General features: G+C 51.4%; 1 protein-coding gene across 1 annotated transcript in view; it reads left to right on the top strand.

Annotated features, from left to right (window-relative positions):
* The first annotated feature begins 22,812 nt into the window (after positions 1-22,812).
* The window catches only part of BCL2L14 (BCL2 like 14), a 36,908-nt gene continuing 35,827 nt past the window's right edge, over positions 22,813-23,893 (top strand). Inside the window, exon 1 of the mRNA XM_077267164.1 lies at positions 22,813-22,950. The gene's annotated coding sequence lies outside the window, so the exon portion shown is untranslated. The remainder of the gene's footprint in view (positions 22,951-23,893) is intronic.

Raw genomic sequence — 23,893 nt, 5'->3', positions numbered from 1 at the left:
CTAAAGTGACGCGGGGTAGTCTTCAGCTCAGAGGGATCGACCACCGTCCTAGCCGCGCAAATGTCTCGAACGTGCTCATGCACCCTAATTCTGAGCTCCCTAGATGTTAGGCCTATATATATATACGGGGACAGGAACATGTGGCGTAATATACAACATTACTTGTGCCACACGTGATGTGCTGTCTGATCTGAAATTGTTTGTGGCCATCTGATGTATCAAAAGTAGAGGTGCGTTCGACATTCAGGCACTGGCCACACTGAAAACACCCAAGGAGGGGACCCCGAGTGCCAGAAATATTCTCAATTGGTGGGACATAATGACTCCTAACCAGGAGGTTACCTAAATTGGGTGCCCTCCTGGCGGTCATAGCGGGAGAATCTCCCAAGCTAGCCCCCAGGGTGGGCTCTGTCTTCAATATAGACCAGTGTTTCTTCAGGGTTTGCCATTCGTGATTATATGTACCAATGAATCTAACAGTATCATCACTGGTATTTGTCTTTTTTCTCTTAGTTGTATATAGTAGGTCACTACGCCGAGTTTTTCTAGCCCTGTCTAAGCCACGCTTAACACTCCTGCGGCTATAGCCGCGTGCTAGAAAGCGGGACTGCAAATCTACGGCTTGGTAGATACAGATACCACTGATGCATGTCAATGCAAACTACTAATAGGGACACACCCTATAATGGACAAAGGATTACAGGGTCAGACTCCAATAATATATATATCCTACAGAAAAAAACCGGAGTATAAATAAACCCAAATAAGGCATAATAAGCTAAAAAGCATAACAACTTTTATTGATTATATTCATATCACAGGAATTATAAAACAGAAAACGTCACATACAAAGTACACGTATAGTTCCTGTGCGGCAGACACCCACTGCAAATAACACCTAGGGCACAAGAAAGGCAGGAGCCTGAAAGCAGTACGGGACTTGCTAATCGATCCTTTGATCCTGAATTGAACATTAAAGTGCATAGTGCAGAGGGAACGTACATGTACCCAGTACCGCCATATCAGTCATTGCTTATACGGTCAGAGGTAGATGAAAAAAATCATAAGGCTCTGCCATTCTTACCCAGAATTATTGGTGCCAGTGTGTGTCCGGTAGGCCCCGACGCGCGTTTCGCGTGGGCTTCCTCGGGGGGTCCTATTTGTGTGTTTATCTGGGGTTGTATATAAAGGCATATTTGCAGCTGCGGTGGCCATAACGCCTCCTAATTGGCGCATGCGCACCGCCGTAACTAGGGACGCCGCACACATCATATCCGGCTTTACCAGCGTGCAGAGCAGGCAGAGGAAAAACCCTCTAGACGTCATATCCTGCTCCGCCGCTATTGGACGCCAGGGATGATGGTCAGTGAACCCCACTGTGGTGCGCATGCGCGCGTGCGATAGCGGCCATTTTTACTGAGGGAAAGACTCTGGGCAGCAGGAACGGTCAGCGATCATATACAATGTAATCCAGTGAGGATATTAAGTAAGTGACCATAATATTAAGATATACTCGCTGCATGCCCTTATTCCCTGTGAAGCACAAGGCAGAGGATATGTGCCAATTATCACTAAGTGCCTATAAAGTGAAAAAGTGCATTATAGAAGCGTTAGTAAAATATAATAGTGTACACTCATTATACTGGTAAGACACTAGACAATAAATGAAAATACTAATATAATACTATACGAATAAAAATAAAAATACAAATAAAAATGAAAAACTATAAATAAATACATAAATAAAAAAATATATAAATAAATAAATAAAAATAAATAAAAAAATATATAAATAAATAAATAAATAAAATATAAATAATAAATAAATAAATAAAAATAAATATAATGGTCAGCACGCCCCACTTTAGCGTAAAAATACGCATTCGATAACACCTATTTTTTTTATATAGAATGTTGTAAGAGCAATAGGGGTGAGAAACACTCACATAAAACATAGTGAGGGGCATATACCAAATACATAACAGTGATATTCTAAATACCACACTCAGACTCCATCAATGCTACAAGATGGAGAGTATATGCCAATTGCCATAAAAAAGAAAAAAGGAAAAAGAAAAAAGGCAAAAGAAAAAGTGAAAAAAATGAAAAAAAGTAGTGCGGAGAGTACATCTGACAAAACTGAAATTATGCTACACTTAGGTGTACTTGTTAAGTACCCGATACTGATACTGATACTCATTCTAGTTACGGCGGTGCGCATGCGCCAATTAGGAGGCGTTATGGCCACCGCAGCTGCAAATATGCCTTTATATACAACCCCAGATAAACACACAAATAGGACCCCCCGAGGAAGCCCACGCGAAACGCGCGTCGGGGCCTACCGGACACACACTGGCACCAATAATTCTGGGTAAGAATGGCAGAGCCTTATGATTTTTTTCATCTACCTCTGACCGTATAAGCAATGACTGATATGGCGGTACTGGGTACATGTACGTTCCCTCTGCACTATGCACTTTAATGTTCAATTCAGGATCAAAGGATCGATTAGCAAGTCCCGTACTGCTTTCAGGCTCCTGCCTTTCTTGTGCCCTAGGTGTTATTTGCAGTGGGTGTCTGCCGCACATGAACTATACGTGTACTTTGTATGTGACGTTTTCTGTTTTATAATTCCTGTGATATGAATATAATCAATAAAAGTTGTTATGCTTTTTAGCTTATTATGCCTTATTTGGGTTTATTTATACTCCGGTTTTTTTCTGTAGGATATAAATCTACGGCTTGGTTCTGAAATTTCTGGTCGGATGAGCAGATCCATCTCATCCTTAGGAACTGTCCGACTGGGGGTCCATGGAGACCTTGAGTGGTGAAGCGGTTGGGCATGTGCACCTCCGCTCCATTCACAGGTGAGGATAGCACTCCATGCAGACAGAGCTCTGCTGGATCGCTGGGAGTCCAAGTGGTCGAACCCCTACTGATCAATATGTTATCGATCAGAAAAGCCCCTGGAAGTGGATGTGGAGGGGGCACATACTTTTGTACAGGTAGTGTATACTTATAAAGCAGCGAGTCGAGAAATAAGAAATCCATTCACTGAATCCAGCATGTACTTCATACATATAACCACAAGGTGGCACCAGATGACCAGAACAAATCATTGATCTTTCTAAAATCCTGAAAAATAGTATGCACCTCAGCTGCTGCAGAACCTCGCAATGCACCTCAGTTTCTGCAGAACACCATAATACACCTCAACTGCTGCAGAACCTCATCATACACCATGGCTACTGCAGAACCTCCTCATACACCTCAGCTGCTGCAGAACCTCGCAATACACCTCAGCTGCTGCAGAATCTCATCATACACCTCAGCTGCTGCAGAACCTCATTATACACCTCACCTGCTGCAGAACTTCATATTACACCTCAGCTGCTGCAGAACCTCATAATATACATCTCAGCTGCTGCAGAACCTCATCATACACCTCACCTGCTGCAGAACTTCATATTACACCTCAGCTGCTGCACAACCTCATAATATACATCTCAGCTGCTGCAGAACCTCATCATATACCTCAGCTGCTGCAGAGCCTCATCATATACCTCAGCTGCTGCAGAGCCTCATCATACACCTCAGCTGCTGCAGAACCTCATCATACACCTCAGCTGCTGCAGAATCTCATTATACTCCTCAGCTGCTGCAGAACGTCATAATATACCTCAGCTGCTGCAGAACCTCATCATATACCACAGCTGCTGCAAATCCTCATCATACACGTCAGCTGCTGCAGAACCTCATCAAACACTTCAGCTGCTACAGAACCTCATTATACAACTCAGCTGCTGCAGAACCTAATAACCTCATATGCTGCAGAACCTCATCAAACACAGCTGCTGTATGGAGAGCTGTGTGTGGGCCTCATACTGTATGGAGGGCTGTGTGTAGGCCTCATACTGTATGGAGGGCTGTGTGTAGGCCTCATACTGTATGGAGAGCTGTGTGTGGGCCTCATACTGTATGGAGAGCTGTGTGTGGGCCTCATACTGTATGGAGAGCTGTGTGTGGGCCTCATACTGTATGGAGGGCTGTGTGTGGGCCTCATACTGTGTGGAGGGCTGTGTGTGGGCCTCATACTGTATGGAGGGCTGTGTCTCGGCCTCATACTGTATGGAGAGCTGTGTGTGGGCCTCATACTGTATGGAGTGCTGTGTGTGGGCCTCATACTGTATGGAGGGCTGTGTGTGGGCCTCATACTGTGTGGAGGGCTGTGTGTGGGCCTCATACTGTATGGAGGGCTGTGTCTCGGCCTCATACTGTATGGAGAGCTGTGTGTGGGCCTCATACTGTATGGAGGGCTGTGTGTGGGCCTCATACTGTATGGAGGGCTGTGTGTAGGCCTCATACTGTATGGAGGGCTGTGTGTGGGCCTCATACTGTATGGAGAGCTGTGTGTGGGCCTCATACTGTATGGAGGGCTGTGTCTCGGCCTCATACTGTATGGAGGGCTGTGTCTCGGCCTCATACTGTATGGAGGGCTGTGTCTCGGCCTCATACTGTATGGAGGGCTGTGTCTCGGCCTCATACTGTATGGAGGGCTGTGTGTGGGCCTCATACTGTATGGAGGGCTGTGTGTAGGCCTCATACTGTATGGAGGGCTGTGTGTGGGCCTCATACTGTATGGAGGGCTGTGTGTGGGCCTCATACTGTATGGAGAGCTGTGTGTGGGCCTCATACTGTATGGAGGGCTGTGTGTGGGCCTCATACTGTATGGAGGGCTGTGTGTGGGCCTCATACTGTATGGAGGGCTGTGTGTGGGCCTCATACTGTATGGAGGGCTGTGTGTAGGCCTCATACTGTATGGAGGGCTGTGTGTGGGCCTCATACTGTATGGAGGGCTGTGTCTGGGCCTCATTCTGTATGGAGAGCTGTGTCTGGGCCTCATTCTGTATGGAGAGCTGTGTGTGGGCCTCATACTGTATGGAGAGCTGGTTGTGGGCCTCATACTGTATGGAGAGCTGTGTGTGGGCCTCATACTGTATGGAGAGCTGTGTGTGGGCCTCATACTGTATGGAGGGCTGTGTGTGGGCCTCATACTGTATGGAGGGCTGTGTCTGGGCCTCATTCTGTATGGAGAGCTGTGTCTGGGCCTCATTCTGTATGGAGAGCTGTGTGTGGGCCTCATACTGTATGGAGAGCTGGTTGTGGGCCTCATACTGTATGGAGAGCTGTGTGTGGGCCTCATACTGTATGGAGAGCTGTGTGTGGGCCTCATACTGTATGGAGGGCTGTGTGTGGGCCTCATACTGTATGGAGAGCTGTGTGTGGGCCTCATTCTGTATGGAGGGCTGTGTGTGGGCCTCATTCTGTATGGAGAGCTGTGTCTGGGCCTCATACTGTATGGAGGGCTGTGTGTAGGCCTCATTCTGTATGGAGAGCTGTGTGTGGGCCTCATACTGTATGGAGGGCTGTGTCTGGGCCTCATACTGTATGGAGGGCTGTGTGTGGGCCTCATACTGTATGGAGAGCTGTGTGTGGGCCTCATACTGTATGGAGGGCTGTGTGTAGGCCTCATACTGTATGGAGAGCTGTGTGTGGGCCTCATACTGTATGGAGGGCTGTGTGTGGGCCTCATACTGTATGGAGAGCTGTGTGTGGGCCTCATACTGTATGGAGGGCTGTGTGTAGGCCTCATACTGTATGGAGGGCTGTGTGTGGGCCTCATACTGTATGGAGAGCTGTGTGTAGGCCTCATACTGTATGGAGGGCTGTGTGTAGGCCTCATTCTGTATGGAGAGCTGTGTGTGGGCCTCATACTGTGTGGAGAGCTGTGTGTGGGCCTCATACTGTATGGAGGGCTGTGTGTAGGCCTCATACTGTATGGAGGGCTATGTCTGGGCCTCATACTGTATGGAGGGCTGTGTGTAGGCCTCATTCTGTATGGAGGGCTGTGTCTGGGCCTCATACTGTATGGAGGGCTGTGTGTAGGCCTCATACTGTATGGAGGGCTGTGTCTGGGCCTCATACTGTATGGAGGGCTGTGTGTAGGCCTCATTCTGTATGGAGGGCTGTGTCTGGGCCTCATACTGTATGGAGGGCTGTGTGTAGGCCTCATACTGTATGGAGAGCTGTGTGTGGGCCTCATACTGTATGGAGAGCTGTGTGTGGGCCTCATACTGTGTGGAGGGCTGTGTGTAGGCCTCATTCTGTATGGAGGGCTGTGTCTGGGCCTCATACTGTATGGAGGGCTGTGTGTAGGCCTCATTCTGTATGGAGGGCTGTGCCTGGGCCTCATACTGTATGGAGGGCTGTGTGTAGGCCTCATACTGTATGGAGGGCTGTGTCTGGGCCTCATACTGTATGGAGGGCTGTGTGTAGGCCTCATTCTGTATGGAGGGCTGTGTCTGGGCCTCATACTGTATGGAGGGCTGTGTGTGGGCCTCATGCTGTGTGGAGAGCTGTGTGTGGGCCTCATGCTGTGTGGAGAGCCGTGTGTGGGCCTCATACTGTGTGGAGGGCTGTGTGTGGGCCTCATACTGTGTGGAGAGCTGTGTGTGGGCCTCATACTGTATGGAGGGCTGTGTGTGGGCCTCATACTGTGTGGAGAGCTGCGTGTGGGCCTCATGCTGTGTGGAGAGCTGCGTGTGGGCCTCATACTGTATGGAGGGCTGTGTGTGGGCCTCATACTGTATGGAGGGCTGTGTGTGGGCCTCATACTGTATGGAGGGCTGTGTGTGGGCCTCATGCTGTGTGGAGAGCTGTGTGTGGGCCTCATACTGTATTGAGAGCTGTGTGTGGGCCTCATACTGTATGGAGGGCTGTGTGTGGGCCTCATACTGTATGGAGGGCTGTGTGTGGGCCTCATACTGTATGGAGGGCTGTGTGTGGGCCTCATGCTGTGTGGAGAGCTGTGTGTGGGCCTCATACTGTATGGAGAGCTGTGTGTGGGCCTCATACTGTATGGGGGCTGTGTGTGGGCCTCATACTGTATGGAGGGCTGTGTGTGGGCCTCATACTGTATGGAGAGCTGTGTGTCATGGTTCCCAATGGCAGGGGAAAGTCAGGACACATAAATAACGGACGAGCTCTTGGGTGATGGAATCTCGAGCTGACCGTGAGCTAAACCTACCACACAACTAATAGTGGCCGGGGGGCGTGCCTACGTTTTATCCCTAGACGTCTCTCGCCAGCCGGAGGACTAACTAACCCTAGTAGAGGAAAAAACAGACCTGGCTTACCTCTAGGGAAATTCCCCCGAAAAGGAGACAGAAGCCCCCCACATATATTGACGGTGAGTTCAGAGGAAAAGACATACGCAGTATGAAGGTAGGTTCAGCAAAGCGAGGTCCGCTTACTAGATAGTAGAAAGATACAAAAGGGAACTGCACGGTCAGCTGAAAACCCTTTTAAAATACCATCCTGAAATTACTTTAAGACTCATGTGTCAACTCATGACACCGGAGTGGTAATTTCAGCCCACAAGAGCTTCCAGCTACAGAGAATGATATAACTGTAAACTGGAACAAAAAATGCAAACAAACTTAGGACTAAGAGTCCAACTTAGCTGATCAGTAGTCTAGGAGCAGGAACATGCAAAAGAAAGGCTCTGGTTACATTGATGGCCGGCAAGGCAATGACTGAAGAGCAGGAATAAATAGGAACTCCCCACTACTGATGAAAACAGGTGAACTGAGAAAGAAAACACACCCGAGTCACCAGTACCACTAGCCACCACCAGAAGGAGCCCAAAAGCAGATTCACAACAGTACCCCCCCCTCAAGGAGGGGGCACCGAACCCTCACAAGAACCACCAGGGCGATCCGGATGAGCCCTATGAAAGGCACGAACCAAATCAGAGGCGTGAACATCAGAAGCAGTTACCCAAGAATTATCTTCTTGACCATAACCCTTCCACTTAACCAGATATTGTAGTCTCCGTCTGGAAATACGGGAGTCCAAGATTTTCTCCACAACATACTCCAATTCACCCTCAACCAGCACAGGAGCAGGAGGCTCGGTAGAAGGAACAACCGGCACCTCATACCTCCGCAACAACGACCGATGGAAGACATTATGGATAGCGAAAGATGCCGGAAGGTCTAAACGAAAGGATACAGGGTTAAGAATCTCCAAAATCCTATAAGGACCGATGAACCGAGGCTTAAACTTAGGAGAAGAAACCCTCATAGGGACAAAACGGGAAGACAACCACACCAAGTCCCCAACACGAAGACGAGGACCAACACGACGACGGCGGTTGGCAAAATGCTGAGTCTTCTCCTGGGACAACTTCAAATTGTCCACCACCTGTCCCCAAATCCGATGCAACCTATCCACCATAGTATCCACTCCAGGACAATCCGAAGACTCCACCTGACCGGAAGAAAAACGAGGGTGAAACCCCGAATTGCAAAAGAAAGGAGAAACCAAAGTGGCAGAACTAGCCCGATTATTGAGGGCAAACTCTGCCAACGGCAAAAAGGCAACCCAGTCATCCTGATCCGCAGACACAAAACACCTCAAATAAGTCTCCAAGGTCTGATTAGTTCGCTCCGTCTGGCCATTAGTCTGAGGATGGAACGCAGACGAAAAAGACAAATCAATGCCCATCCTAGCACAGAATGCCCGCCAAAATCTAGACACGAACTGGGTCCCCCTGTCAGAAACGATATTTTCCGGAATACCATGCAAGCGAACCACATTTTGAAAAAACAGAGGGACCAATTCGGATGAGGAAGGCAACTTAGGCAAAGGTACCAAATGAACCATCTTTGAAAAACGGTCACACACCACCCAGATGACAGACATTTTCTGAGAAGCAGGGAGATCAAAAATAAAATCCATAGAGATGTGAGTCCAAGGTCTCTTCGGAATAGGCAAAGATAACAACAATCCGCTAGCCCGAGAACAACAAGGCTTGGCCCGAGCACAAACATCACAAGACTGCACAAAAACTCGTACGTCTCGAGACAGGGAAGGCCACCAGAAGGACCTAGCCACCAAATCCCTAGTGCCAAAGATTCCAGGATGACCTGCCAACGCAGAAGAATGAACCTCCGAGATGACTCTACTGGTCCAATCATCAGGAACAAACAGTCTACCAGGCGGGCAACGATCAGGTCTATCCGCCTGAAACTCCTGCAAAGCCCGTCGCAGGTCTGGGGAAACAGCAGATAATATCACCCCATCCTTAAGGATACCTGTAGGTTCAGAATCACCAGGGGAATCAGGCTCAAAACTCCTAGAAAGGGCATCCGCCTTCACATTTTTAGAACCTGGTAGGTATGAGACCACAAAATTAAACCGAGAGAAAAACAACGACCAGCGCGCCTGTCTAGGATTCAGGCGCTTGGCAGACTCAAGATAAATCAGATTCTTGTGATCGGTCAATACCACCACCTGATGTCTAGCCCCCTCAAGCCAATGACGCCACTCCTCAAAAGCCCACTTCATAGCCAAAAGCTCCCGATTACCAATATCATAGTTTCGCTCGGCGGGCGAAAATTTTCGAGAAAAGAACGCACAAGGTCTCATCACGGAGCAGTCGGAACTTTTCTGCGACAAAACCGCCCCAGCTCCGATCTCGGAAGCGTCGACCTCAACCTGAAAAGGAAGAGCAACATCAGGCTGGCGCAACACAGGGGCAGAAGAAAAGCGGCGCTTAAGCTCCCGAAAGGCCTCCACAGCAGCAGGGGACCAATCAGCAACATCAGCACCCTTTTAGTCAAATCAGTCAAAGGTTTAGCAAAATCCGAAAAACCAGTTATAAATCGACGATAAAAACTAGCAAAGCCCAAGAATTTCTGAAGGCTCTTAAGAGAAGTAGGTTGCGTCCAATCACAAATAGCCCGAACCTTGACAGGATCCATCTCAATGGAAGAAGGGGAAAAAATGTACCCCAAAAAAGAAATCTTTTGAACCCCAAAAATACACTTAGAACCCTTCACACACAAGGAATTAGCCCGCAAAACCTGAAAAACCCTCCTGACTTGTTGGACATGAGAGTCCCAGTCATCTGAAAAAATCAAAATATCATCCAGATACACAATCATAAATTTATCCAAATATTCACGGAAAATATCATGCATAAAGGACTGAAAGACTGAAGGGGCATTTGAAAGACCAAAAGGCATTACCAAATACTCAAAATGGCCCTCAGGCGTATTAAATGCGGTTTTCCACTCATCCCCCTGCTTAATTCGCACCAAATGATCTTCGTGGGGCGTATAAATCTTAGAGAACCACTTAGCCCCCTTTATTCGAGCAAACAAATCAGTCAGCAGTGGCAAAGGATACTGATATTTGACTGTAATTTTATTCAAGAGTCGATAATCAATACACGGCCTCAAAGAGCCATCTTTTTTAGACACAAAGAAAAAACCGGCTCCTAAGGGAGATGAAGAAGGACGAATATGTCCCTTTTCCAGGGACTCCTTAATATATTCTCGCATAGCAACATGTTCAGGTACGGATAAATTAAACAAACGACCCTTTGGAAATTTACTGCCAGGAATCAGATCTATGGCGCAATCACAATCCCTGTGAGGAGGTAGTGAACCAAGCTTAGGCTCCTCAAAAACATCATGATAATCAGACAAAAATGCCGGAATCTCAGAGGGAATAGATGATGAAATGGAAACCAAAGGTACGTCCCCATGAGCCCCCTGACATCCCCAGCTTAACACAGACATTGCTTTCCAGTCAAGGACTGGGTTATGAGATTGTAACCATGGTAATCCGAGCACCAAAACGTCATGTAGATTGTACAACACAAGGAAGCGAATCATCTCCTGATGGTCTGGATTCATACGCATAGTCACTTGTGTCCAGTATTGTGGTTTATTACTAGCCAATGGCGTAGAATCAATACCCTTCAGAGGTATAGGGACTTCCAGAGGCTCTAGATTAAACCCACAGCGCCTGGCAAAGGACCAATCCATAAGACTCAAAGCGGCGCCAGAGTCGACATAGGCGTCCGCGGTAATTGACGATAATGAACAAATCAAGGTCACAGACAGAATAAACTTAGACTGTAAAGTGCCAATTGAAACAGACTTATCAACCTTCTTAGTACGTTTAGAGCATGCTGATATAACATGAGTTGAATCACCACAATAGAAGCACAACCCATTTTTTCGCCTAAAATTCTGCCGTTCGCTTCTGGACAGAATTCTATCACATTGCATATTCTCTGGCGCCTTCTCAGAAGACACCGCCAAATGGTGCACAGGTTTACGCTCCCGCAAACGCCGATCAATCTGAATAGCCATTGTCATGGACTCATTCAGACCTGTAGGCGCAGGGAACCCCACCATAACATCTTTAATGGCATCAGAGAGACCCTCTCTGAAATTCGCCGCCAAAGCGCACTCATTCCACTGAGTAAGCACAGACCATTTACGAAATTTTTGGCAGTATATTTCAGCTTCATCTTGCCCTTGAGACAGGGCCATCAAGGCCTTTTCAGCCTGAATCTCTAAATTAGGTTCCTCATAAAGCAACCCCAAAGCCAGAAAAAACGCATCCACATTGAGCAACGCAGGATCCCCTGGTGCCAATGCAAAAGCCCAATCTTGAGGGTCACCTCGCAACAAGGAAATTACAATCTTAACCTGCTGTGCGGGATCTCCAGCGGAGCGAGGTCTCAGAGAAAGAAATAATTTACAATTATATTTGAAATTCAAAAAACGAGATCTATTCCCGGAGAAAAATTCTGGTATAGGAATTCTAGGTTCAGATATAGGAGCATGTATAACAAAATCCTGTAAATCTTGAACTTTTGTGGCAAGATTATTCAAACCTATAGCCAAACTCTGAGGATCCATTTTAAGCAGGTGAGATCAGAGCCATTCAAGGGTTAGAAGGAGAGGGAGACAAAGACTGCAATTAGAGCTGAAATGCAACTGATTCAACTATAGAGCAAGCACCAAGGGAAAAAAAAAAACTGCCAACAGTTTTAACACGTGGCCGGCCATACTGTCATGGTTCCCAATGGCAGGGGAACGTCAGGACACATAAATAACGGACGAGCTCTTGGGTGATGGAATCTCGAGCTGACCGTGAGCTAAACCTACCACACAACTAATAGTGGCCGGGGGGCGTGCCTACGTTTTATCCCTAGACGTCTCTCGCCAGCTGGAGGACTAACTAACCCTAGTAGAGGAAAAAACAGACCTGGCTTACCTCTAGGGAAATTCCCCCGAAAAGGAGACAGAAGCCCCCCACATATATTGACGGTGAGTTCAGAGGAAAAGACATACGCAGTATGAAGGTAGGTTCAGCAAAGCGAGGTCCGCTTACTAGATAGTAGAAAGATACAAAAGGGAACTGCACGGTCAGCTGAAAACCCTTTTAAAATACCATCCTGAAATTACTTTAAGACTCATGTGTCAACTCATGACACCGGAGTGGTAATTTCAGCCCACAAGAGCTTCCAGCTACAGAGAAAGACTTAACTGTAAACTGGAACAAAAATGCAAACAAACTTAGGACTAAGAGTCCAACTTAGCTGATCAGTAGTCTAGGAGCAGGAACATGCAACAGAAAGGCTCTGGTTACATTGATGGCCGGCAAGGCAATGACTGAAGAGCAGGAATAAATAGGAACTCCCCACTACTGATGAAAACAGGTGAACTGAGAAAGAAAACAGACCCGAGTCACCAGTACCACTAGCCACCACCAGAAGGAGCCCAAAAGCAGATTCACAACAGCTGTGTGTGAGCCTCATACTGTATGGAGGGCTGTGTCTGGGCCTCATACTGTATGGAGGGCTGTGTCTGGGCCTCATACTGTATGGAGGGCTGTGTGTAGGCCTCATACTGTATGGAGGGCTGTGTCTGGGCCTCATACTGTATGGAGGGCTGTGTCTGGGCCTCATACTGTATGGAGGGCTGTGTGTAGGCCTCATACTGTATGGAGAGCTGTGTGTGGGCCTCATACTATATGGAGGGCTGTGTGTGGGCCTCATACTGTATGGAGGGCTGTGTGTAGGCCTCATTCTGTATGGAGGGCTGTGTCTGGGCCTCATACTGTATGGAGGGCTGTGTGTAGGCCTCATTCTGTATGGAGGGCTGTGTCTGGGCCTCATACTGTATGGAGGGCTGTGTCTGGGCCTCATACTGTATGGAGGGCTGTGTGTAGGCCTCATTCTGTATGGAGGGCTGTGTCTGGGCCTCATACTGTATGGAGGGCTGTGTGTAGGCCTCATACTGTATGGAGGGCTGTGTGTAGGCCTCATACTGTATGGAGAGCTGTGTGTGGGCCTCATACTGTATGGAGGGCTGTGTGTGGGCCTCATACTGTGTGGAGAGCTGTGTGTGGGCCTCATACTGTGTGGAGGGCTGTGTGTGGGCCTCATACTGTGTGGAGAGCTGTGTGTGGGCCTCATGCTGTATGGAGGGCTGTGTGTGGGCCTCATGCTGTATGGAGGGCTGTGTGTGGGCCTCATACTGTGTGGAGAGCTGTGTGTGGGCCTCATACTGTATGGAGGGCTGTGTGTGGGCCTCATGCTGTATGGAGGGCTGTGTGTGGGCCTCATACTGTATGGAGGGCTGTGTGTGGGCCTCATACTGTATGGAGAGCTGTGTGTGGGCCTCATACTGTATGGAGGGCTGTGTGTGGGCCTCATGCTGTGTGGAGAGCTGTGTGTGGGCCTCATGCTGTATGGGGGCTGTGTGTGGGCCTCATACTGTATGGAGGGCTGTGTGTGGGCCTCATACTGTATGGAGAGCTGTGTGTGGGCCTCATACTGTATGGAGAGCTGTGTGTGGGCCTCATGCTGTATGGGGGCTGTGTGTGGGCCTCATGCTGTATGGGGGCCATGAGAGGGGATTCTTAATGTGTGTGAACACTAAGGGTATGTGTCCACGCTCAGGATTGCATCAGGATTTGGTCAGTATTTTACATCAGTATTGGTAGCCAAAACCAGCAGTGGGTGATAAATGCAGAAGTGGTGCATATGTTTCTATTATACTTTTCCTCTGATTGTTCCACTCCTGGTTTTGGCTTACAAATACTGATGAAAAATCCTGACCAAATCCTGATGCAATCCTGAACGTGGACACATACCCTAAGGGGCTTCAGCAGAAGTAAAATCACTCAGTATAGGCTGCAAAGTTGTGGGATCAGCTCTTCTGTGACCCTACAGAATATTACTGTTATGTGTGTGTGTGTGTGTGTGTGTGTGTGTGTGTGTGTGTGTGTGTGTGTGTGTGTGTGTGTGTGTGTGTGTGTGTGTGTGTGTGTGTGTGTGTGGTGGCGGGGGGGGGGCTTTCTGCTATGGGGTCCCATGATTTCTATGTACAACCCTGACCTCAGCTGCTGCAGAACCTCATAGTCATGCACCCCGGATGTTTATTTTTTCTTTGGGCAGATCTCTGGGATTGTACCTTCGGCTTTGGTCGCCTCCATGACTGATATTTTCTGAGGATTTCTTTGAGGTTAGGAAAAAATGTTTATTACCCGGCGACGTGTCACACGGGGGAGGGGAGGCAATATAGCTTTGTGTTGGCACAGAGCGGCATCCCAGGGGGTGCACTATCACCCTGTGGAGGGTCAGAGGGGCAGCTGTCTCTATGTCGTGGCCCAGGGGGTGCGCTATCACCCTGTGGAGGGTCAGAGGGGCAGCTGTCACCATGTCGTGGCCCAGGGGGTGCACTATCACCCTGTGGAGGGTCAGAGGGGCAGCTGTCACCATGTCGTGGCCCAGGGGGTGCACTATCACCCTGCGGAGGGTCAGAGGGGCAGCTGTCACCGTGTAGTGGCCCAGGGGGTGCACTATCACCCTGCGGAGGGTCAGAGGGGCAGCTGTCACCGCGTTGTGGCCCAGGGGGTGCGCTATCACCCTGTGGAGGGTCAGAGGGGCAGTTGTCACCGTGTAGTGGCCCAGGGGGTGCACTATCACCCTGCGGAGGGTCAGAGGGGCAGCTGTCACCATGTCGTGGCCCAGGGGGTGCGCTATCACCCTGTGGAGGGTCAGAGGGGCAGCTGTCACCGTGTAGTGGCCCAGGGGGTGCACTATCACCCTGTGGAGGGTCAGAGGGGCAGTTGTCACCGTGTAGTGGCCCAGGGGGTGCGCTATCACCCTGCGGAGGGTCAGAGGGGAACTATTACTATATGGAGGGGCGCTCATGCTATGGGGGGCACCACCAGTGGGCACCGCTTCTGTGTACAGCCTCGGGGGGCTCTGTTACTGTGTGGGGCACTGGGTACAGCACTATGTGGCTTGTGTCTGTGTTATATGGATGGGAGAAGTGGTTGTGGTGGTCTGGACTGAGCAGAGAACAAAATGCAGAGCCGATCTCTCGATTTCGCTGTATGTACGTGTAGGGGACAGGGACCTGGTGAGCTGTGCAGACGGGTGGAACCATTGTTGCCGGGAGTCGGGGTTCCGGGGGACGGATTTGAGGGGCGCATGGTAAGCCAGGCTCATGTGACAGGAGGCAGAGTGACGCAGGGAGAGGAGAGGATAAAAAGCAAAACGCGCGAAAGCAGGGACAGAGAAGCGCGGGAAATCTCTGAGGAGAGGAAACTGCAGCGCAGTTGTTGTGTGTGTGCAGGCCGCAGTGAGACTTGCTGGAAGCAGGGGGAGAACGTGCAACAGACACTGCGGGCAATTACCAGAGCCCCCAAAAAGAGGCGCACTCGTCGTCAGCGACCCCCCAGGCAGAGGGGTAGCGCTGATCAGCTCAGGGACAATATTACCGTGCTCCCCGGGAGCATCTTGCCACAGAGTGCTCCGGGCCCTCCTGGGTTTTTCTTAGCTGTGACTGATACCGATTATTCTGCTAATTCTTCTCAAAAAGACCCCTCTCTGGACGTGGAAACTGTTACCCCGGATCAACGTCCGCCTGTGGGAGGTAACGCAGCACCGCAAAAGACATTCTGGACTCGAATCTACACCTGGGCCCGTCAACGGAGGACACCTCCTTCCCCCGCCATCAGGACTACGTCGCTGACGGAGCTTCACCATCAGGACTACATCGCTGACGGAGCCTCACCACCGGGACTACGTCGCTGACGGAGCTTCACCATCAGGACTACGCCGCTGACGGAGCCTCACCATCAGGACTGCATCGTTGAAACAACGCTGATAAGTGAACTTGGTTGACTTGTTCTTGTTAGTGGGTCACTAGTGAGGCGCTGTCGTGTTTCGCGGGTTTAGTTCAGGGCGCCTATATAGTAGATAGGATTTACTGTGAAATTGTGATCGTGTACCTAAGTTCCCTGCGTGGAAAACTGTTGTTATTTCTTTGTTGGGTTGGAAGTTAAAGGAAAGTTAAAAAAACGTTATTTGCTTTCTGACTCCTCTTTGTCCCTGCATCCTTCTTTATCTGCGGTCTCTACATTTGGCGTAGTCGGCAGGATGCAGGATCCAAAGAGGGAGCCAGAAGATACGGAGGATGGGGCTGGCCCGAGAGCGTCTCTCTCATTGGGGGCCATGTTGAATAACCTGCCCAAGTTTAATGGGAGCAACATGTTGTTGTGGAGTTGGACTGAAAGGATGCGGGGGCTGCTGAGAATGCATCCTATGACCCCGGCCCTGGAAGCAGAGGTGGCCATTATGGCCTTAGACGGAGAGGCCCGAGATTCAGTGATGTTGAGACCCCCCACAGAGCGGAATACTTTTACCGGGGTGTTAAATGTGTTAGAGGGGACGCACGGGGATCCCACCGACGTGGGAGAGCTGCGGGCCCGGTTGTTTGGACGGCGACAAAAAGAAGGCGAGACTGTCACTCAGTACATGAATGCTCTGCAAGAGCTAAACATTGCAATCGTGCGGAAAGATGGTATGGGGATGGGACATGTTGACGTGACCCTGCGCGACCAACTGGTGACGGGACTGCGAGATGAGTTGACCAAACAGGCTCTACGTGAACGAGTGCGGGTCGACCCGCGCCTGACTTTCTCCGACATAGGCAATGAGGCCCGCACCCGGGAGCAAGAGAGGGGGGTGACGGTCCTGACAGGAGAGACTCGGGTTATCCAGACCGCTGCACCAGGAGGGGGTGAGCCGTCGTGGGTTCAGGAGATGCGGCAGGAGCTCAAACAAATCAGGGACGAACTGGCTGAAGTTAAAAAGAATGCGCGAAGCCCAAGGGAGCTACCCCGGGGGCAAGGGTCTGGGAGTCCAGCTCGTGGCGCTCGTCCAGGATATTATCCGGTCCCCGGTGCTTGCTATGGTTGCGGGGAGGCAGGACATTTCGCACGGGAGTGCCCCCGGAGAGGGAGGGCCTCGTCCCGTCAGGCGTTAAACTAGAGGGCTCCGAGCTAAGGGGACAACGCTCGGAGCCAGAGTCCCCGCGGATGGGTGGTGAAAGTCCCGGAAATTTGGTTGCCAGCTGCCCCCTGGTTTGGGCAGAGTTTGAAGGGCGGGCTGTCCGTTGTCTGGTGGACACCGGGTCCCAAGTCACGACTATGCCCGAGGCTTATTTTAGAAAACACTTTCCTTTGACAGTCAGACCCCAATGGGGTCCCGTAATTCGGTTACAGGCCGCCAATCAGCTGCCCATCCCAGTGGAAGGGGTCACCTGGATGCAAATATCTTTATGTGGGAAGGACCTGGGCCGCCGGGGGGTTGTGTTAACACGGGTAGATCCCGGCCCACAACATACTGTGACCTTGGGGATGAACGTATTGAAAGATTTTGGCAGTTTTCTGTTAGGGGAGACTACGCAAGAGACACTCAATCAGTGGGGGACCAGTACACCTCAGGGCTCCGTGTTCAGACAGTTAGTGAGGGAAGTCCGAGTACAAGAGACCTGTCAGGAGGGAGACATACTAGGGAGAGTAATTACTTCCCCGACAGCAAAGGTGACGTTCCCCCCAGGACAGACTGTTATATCCCTGCCCATACGAGCTCGCATCCCTCTAGAAGGAGTACAAGTACAGATTGAGCCCACCTTTACATCCCCTTTGCCCACAGGACTGCTGGTGGCCCGATCCCTGGCTACTGTTAAAAATGGGGCCGTACCAGTGCGATGTGTGAATGTGGACGAACACGATGTCGTGCTACGGGTCCGAAGTGAGATGGCCAAAGTGTTACGACCTTTAGAAGTGATGCCCCCTCCAGATACTTTGCAGTTAACGGTGGATTCCCCTGATCCCTGGATGGTCAGTGTCTGGTCTACGCAGGATCCTGAGCCAATAGCGTTTCGAAAGGGTCAAACTATTCTGGAGCACATGCGGACGGAATTGTCGGGCCTGGATCCATCACAGATCTCACAAGTGCAGCGACTCCTTGGACATTATGCTAAAGTGTTCGCACAACATGAAGATGATTTTGGCTGTACCACGGCCATCGAACATGGAATTCCGACCGGAGATACAGTGCCCATCAGGGAGCGGTACAGACAGATTCCCCCGCAGATGTACCAGGAAGTAAAGACGTTGTTAGGCCAGATGCTACAAAAGGGAGTGATCCGCGAGAGTCAGAGCCCGTGGGCTGCCCCGATCGTGCTGGTGCGGAAAAAGGACGGCACGCTCCGGTTCTGTGTGGACTATCGTAAGCTAAATGCATGCACCGTCCGAGACTCTTATCCACTTCCCCGTATCGAGGAGTCTCTCTCCGTGCTGGGTCGGGCCAAATATTTTTCCACCTTAGACCTAGCCAGCGGATACTGGCAGGTCCCGATGACAGAAGCAGATCATCCTAAGACAGCGTTTATCCTTCCCATGGGACTATTCGAGTTCAATCGAATGCCGTTTGGGCTGGCCAACGCTCCAGGCACCTTCCAACGATTAATGGAGCGGTGTCTGGGGGATTTGAACTTTGAGGCCACTCTCATTTATCTGGATGACATCATCATCTATGCTCCAACATTCGAGGAACATCTGTGCCGACTGGAGCAGGTACTAGACCGGTTGCTGAAATACGGGCTTAAGGTGAAGCCCCAGAAGTGTCACTTGTTCCGGGAACAGATCGAGTACCTGGGGCATGTGGTGTCCGCCGAAGGAGTCCGGCCATCGCAGGAGAAGATTGCCGCAATCCAGGAGTGGCCCACACCGGAGACCGCCAAGGATGTACGGGCGTTCTTGGGCCTCGCTGGGTACTACCGGCGCTTCGTGAAGGACTTTGCTCGCCGTTCTCACAATCTACAAGTCCTGCTGAAAGGAAGCTCCCCCAAGGAACGGGGAAAGAAGATACAATGGCAGGAGCCACAAGAAGCAGCGTTCCGGGACTTGAAGACAGCTCTCATGGAGCCGCCGGTGTTGGCATATGCGGACTTTTCGCAACCGTTCATCCTACACACCGACGGCAGCTCTCAGGGATTGGGGGCTGTGTTGTCTCAGGTTCAGGATGGGCGGGAGAGAGTGATCGCCTATGCGAGTCGGTCTCTTCATGACTCTGAGTTGAACCCGGACAATTATAGTTCTTTCAAGGTGGAGCTGCTGGCCGTGGTGTGGGCTATGACGGAGCGGTTCGCTGAGTACCTGGCCGGTTCCGAGGTGCTGATACGCACGGATAACAACCCATTGGCACATCTGGAAAATGCGAAATTGGGTGCCCTGGAACAGCGCTGGGTAGCCCGGATGGCCAAGTACAGATACCGTATCCTCTACAAGCGAGGAGCGGAGAATGTTCATGCTGACGCGTTATCTCGTCTGCGGAAGAACCCCCCAAGAACTAACCGAGATGAGGAGCTGGAGGGAGAAGAAATCCCCTACGCCATCGGGGGCACTGCTCGGACGGCTGTGAGCCGGGAACAGACCGGGAACGGAACGGCTACAGGACTGTTGGTTCAGAGTCGGGACGAATGGATACGGCTGCAACAGGAAGACCAGGAACTAGCTCCATTGCGACAGTGGATAACGAATGGTCTATTGCCCGTGAGAACCCCTGGACAAACTCTCCCGTCAGACCTGAACCTTCTTCTGCGGCAGTGGGAGCGCCTAACTCTTCAGGACGGGCTCTTATGCCACTTAACCATGGCTCAGGCAGATTCCGAGCCGACCTGGCAGATGGTCTTACCAGGGCCCGTGGTGGCCGCAGTTGCTAAAGAAGCTCATGAGTGCGGGGCACACTTCGGAGTGAAGAGGACGTTTAAGTGGCTGCAAACTCGGTTCTATCATCCTCGGCTGCTTGCGGAAGTACAAACTGCCTGTAGACAATGTCGACAATGTGAGCTAACCAAGTCACCGGAGGAAAGGGCGCCTGTGCAGAGCATCACGACGTCTGCCCCTTTTGAAGTATTAATGATAGACTACATTACCATTGGAGCAGCGCATCAAGGCTACGAACACTGCCTCGTTATGGTAGATCATTTTTCAAAATTCGCGGTAGTCACCCCTACCCGTGATCAGACAGCTGAGTCGGCGGCGAGCGCTATCTGTAAGAACTTTATTCAAGTTTACGGCTGTCCGAGGCGAATACATTCGGATCAAGGCGCCTGTTTCTTGGGCAAGGTCATGGAAGAGCTGCATCGCCTCTACGGCATTGATAAGTCACGCACCACACCGTATCACCCCCAGGGAAATGGGGCTTGTGAGCGGTTTAACCGGACTTTGCTTCAAATGCTGCGTGCGCTAGAACAAGATCAGAAGGCCCGCTGGCCGGAGTATGTGTCTGACCTAGTGTGGGTCTACAACAATAGAGTTCATCAAGTCACAGGACGCACCCCGTATGAAGTGGTCTTTGGGCGCCCAGGAAAAGGCATGACAGATCTGGAACTGTCTTCGGAGGAGGAAGGCCCCCGAACAGGGATGGCTTCGTGGGTGCGTGATCATCGGCATCGGCTGCAGACCTTACACCGACTGGTACACACTCGAATTCGGGAAGTGGAGCATCGGAGCACCCCTACAGCAAAACCCCCAGAGTTCCGGCCAGGTGATCGAGTACTCGTTCGAGAGCAAAGACCGCAAAACAAGTTAGACCATCGTTGGGAAAAAACACCCTATCGGGTGCTTCGCCGTATAGACCCGCATGGACCTGTATATGAAGTGCAGTCTGAGGCCCCCGGAAGTACAGGTACTCGCATTCTCCATCGCAACATGCTCCGTTTGTGTCGCTCTGTTGACTCGGACACCCCGGAATCCGCAATCAGGGAAGAGCCACCTACGACTGAGTCCCCCAACAACCATTGGTGGGATGAAGAAGATGATGAAGAAGAAGAACGGCGTCAAAATACTCCCCCTATCTCGACTACTACACTACCCCTGACCAGTCACCCTTCCGCTGACGACATTCCCCCAACACCCCCTACACAAGGACCCGAGCCACGACGTTCTGAACGTTCTACTGCCGGTAGACCCCCAACTCGCTACAGTCCTGACTTACACACTAGACAGACCCAAGTGTGGAACAACCCGTCAGATGGGCGACCTGTCAGTGCGAAGGCCTCGCCCGGGGACTGGCGAGCATACAGGGTGGGGGAATGTAGGGGACAGGGACCTGGTGAGCTGTGCAGACGGGTGGAACCATTGTTGCCGGGAGTCGGGGTTCCGGGGGACGGATTTGAGGGGCGCATGGTAAGCCAGGCTCATGTGACAGGAGGCAGAGTGACGCAGGGAGAGGAGAGGATAAAAAGCAAAACGCGCGAAAGCAGGGACAGAGAAGCGCGGGAAATCTCTGAGGAGAGGAAACTGCAGCGCAGTTGTTGTGTGTGTGCAGGCCGCAGTGAGACTCGCTGGAAGCAGGGGGAGAACGTGCAACAGACACTGCGGGCAATTACCAGAGCCCCCAAAAAGAGGCGCACTCGTCGTCAGCGACCCCCCAGGCAGAGGGGTAGTGCTGATCAGCTCAGGGACAGTATTACCGCGCTCCCCGGGAGCATCTTGCCACAGAGTGCTCCGGGCCCTCCTGGGTTTTTCTTAGCTGTGACTGATACCGATTATTCTGCTAATTCTTCTCAAAAAAACCCCTCTCTGGACGTGGAAACTGTTACCCCGGATCAACGTCCGCCTGCGGGAGGTAACGCAGCACCGCAAAAGACATTCTGGACTCGAATCTACACCTGGGCTCGACGTCGGAGGACACCGCCTTCCCTCACCACTAGGACTACGTCGCTGACGGAGCCTCACCACCGGGACTACGTCGCTGACGGAGCTTCACCACCGGGACTACGTCGCTGACGGAGCCTCACCACCGGGACTACGCCGCTGACGGAGCTTCACCACCGGGACTACGTCGCTGACGGAGCCTCACCACCGGGACTACGTCGCTGACGGAGCTTCACCACCGGGACTACGTCGCTGACGCAGCCTCACCACCGGGACTACGTCGCTGACGGAGCCTCACCACCGGGACTGCATCGTTGAAACAGCGCTGATAAGTGAACTTGGTTGACTTGTTCTTGTTAGTGGGTCACTAGTGAGGCGCTGTCGTGTTTCGCGGGTTTAGTTCAGGGCGCCTATATAGTAGATAGGATTTACTGTGAAATTGTGATCGTGTACCTAAGTTCCCTGCGTGGAAAACTGTTGTTATTTCTTTGTTGGGTTGGAAGTTAAAGGAAAGTTAAAAAAACGTTATTTGCTTTCTGACTCCTCTTTGTCCCTGCATCCTTCTTTATCTGCGGTCTCTACATACGGTCCGCAGAGCGCGGTGTATGACTGCCATCTACCATTACATGGGCGCTGTATGGGGGTGATAATGTTCTGTGTGGCGGTATTATACCCCAGTAATGTGCGGTTTTGGTCTGGCGGTATTATTTATATCAGCTCCATTAATCCCCTGATATCATTTAGGGCACCTGGGTGTGAGAAGCGCTGTGGGGGCATCATGGCTCATGTGCCGTTCAGGAGCCAGGGAAAGCTGGGTGCCAGCACCTGGGGAGACCACAGCCCTCCATGTCCCCCGCCACCTGCTGCTGGGTCTTGTCAGGATTCTCCCCGGATTTTCCCCTGACTTCAGATGTCCCTGACTGTTGACTCATTACCTTCTGACTTGGGAGACGCCCAGTGTGGGGGAAGGGCCGGTATAAGTGACACCCGTCAGCTCTGGAGATAAAGTTCTCGGAAACGAGGGGGTCCCTCCCTGTGCTCAGCCAAAACCAGCAGGTAAGGAAAATCTGCTCCCCCCGAGAGCTGGGAAAGGCCAGGACTGGAAGGGAGACGCAGCTGCTGCAGCGCCTCATGGCCGGTTATGTCACGTGGGGCTCATGCTGACGTATATGTGGTCACCGGGTCGGGGGGGGGGTCCCGGCTATACGGCCCCTATAGAAACCTCATCCGGCCCCGATTTCTTTTTATACTTTCAGAAAGTTTTGGAAACAAATTTCTGGACTTTAGTCTCCATATAACGAGTGCGGAGACGTCGTCCCCCCACAACTCCGCGCCTCGTACGCCCAATACTGATCGGGGCGGGTCACGGAAGGGTTAATTCTGTAGTCGCTGATTTTTGTGTGTTCGAACCTGAAATTATTTTATTTTTTTCACTTTCACATAAGTCGTTTGTTTGAGGCTCTAAGATAAAACGCGTCGCTGTGACTGCGCCCTGAAAATAATAGGGTCCCTGCCCCGATTCCCCCCCTCCCCCCAGACCTGCACGGTCCTCCCGGCTGCCCCTAGTGTGACTGCGCCCTGAGAATAGGAGGGTCCCGCACACTGACCCCCCCAGATCTGCACGGTCCTCCCGGGCTGCCCCTAGTGTGACTGCGCCCTGAGAATAGGAGGGTCCCGCACACTGACCCCCCCAGATCTGCACGGTCCTCCCGGGCTGCCCCTAGTGTGACTGCGCCCTGAGAATAGGAGGGTCCCGCACACTGACCCCCCCAGATCTGCACGGTCCTCCCGGGCTGCCCCTAGTGTGACTGCGCCCTGAGAATAGGAGGGTCCCGCACACTGACCCCCCCCCCCCTCCCCCCAGACCTGCACGGTCCTCCCGGGCTGCCCCTAGTGTGACTGCGCCCTGAGAATAGGAGGGTCCCGCACACTGACCCCCCCAGATCTGCACGGTCCTCCCGGGCTGCCCCTAGTGTGACTGCGCCCTGAGAATAGGAGG

This window comes from Ranitomeya variabilis, chromosome 5 (assembly GCF_051348905.1).
Source record: "Ranitomeya variabilis isolate aRanVar5 chromosome 5, aRanVar5.hap1, whole genome shotgun sequence".
Taxonomy (NCBI): domain Eukaryota; kingdom Metazoa; phylum Chordata; class Amphibia; order Anura; family Dendrobatidae; genus Ranitomeya; species Ranitomeya variabilis.
Note: the sequence above shows the minus strand (reverse complement) of the source record. Positions and strands in the feature narration are given on the sequence as shown.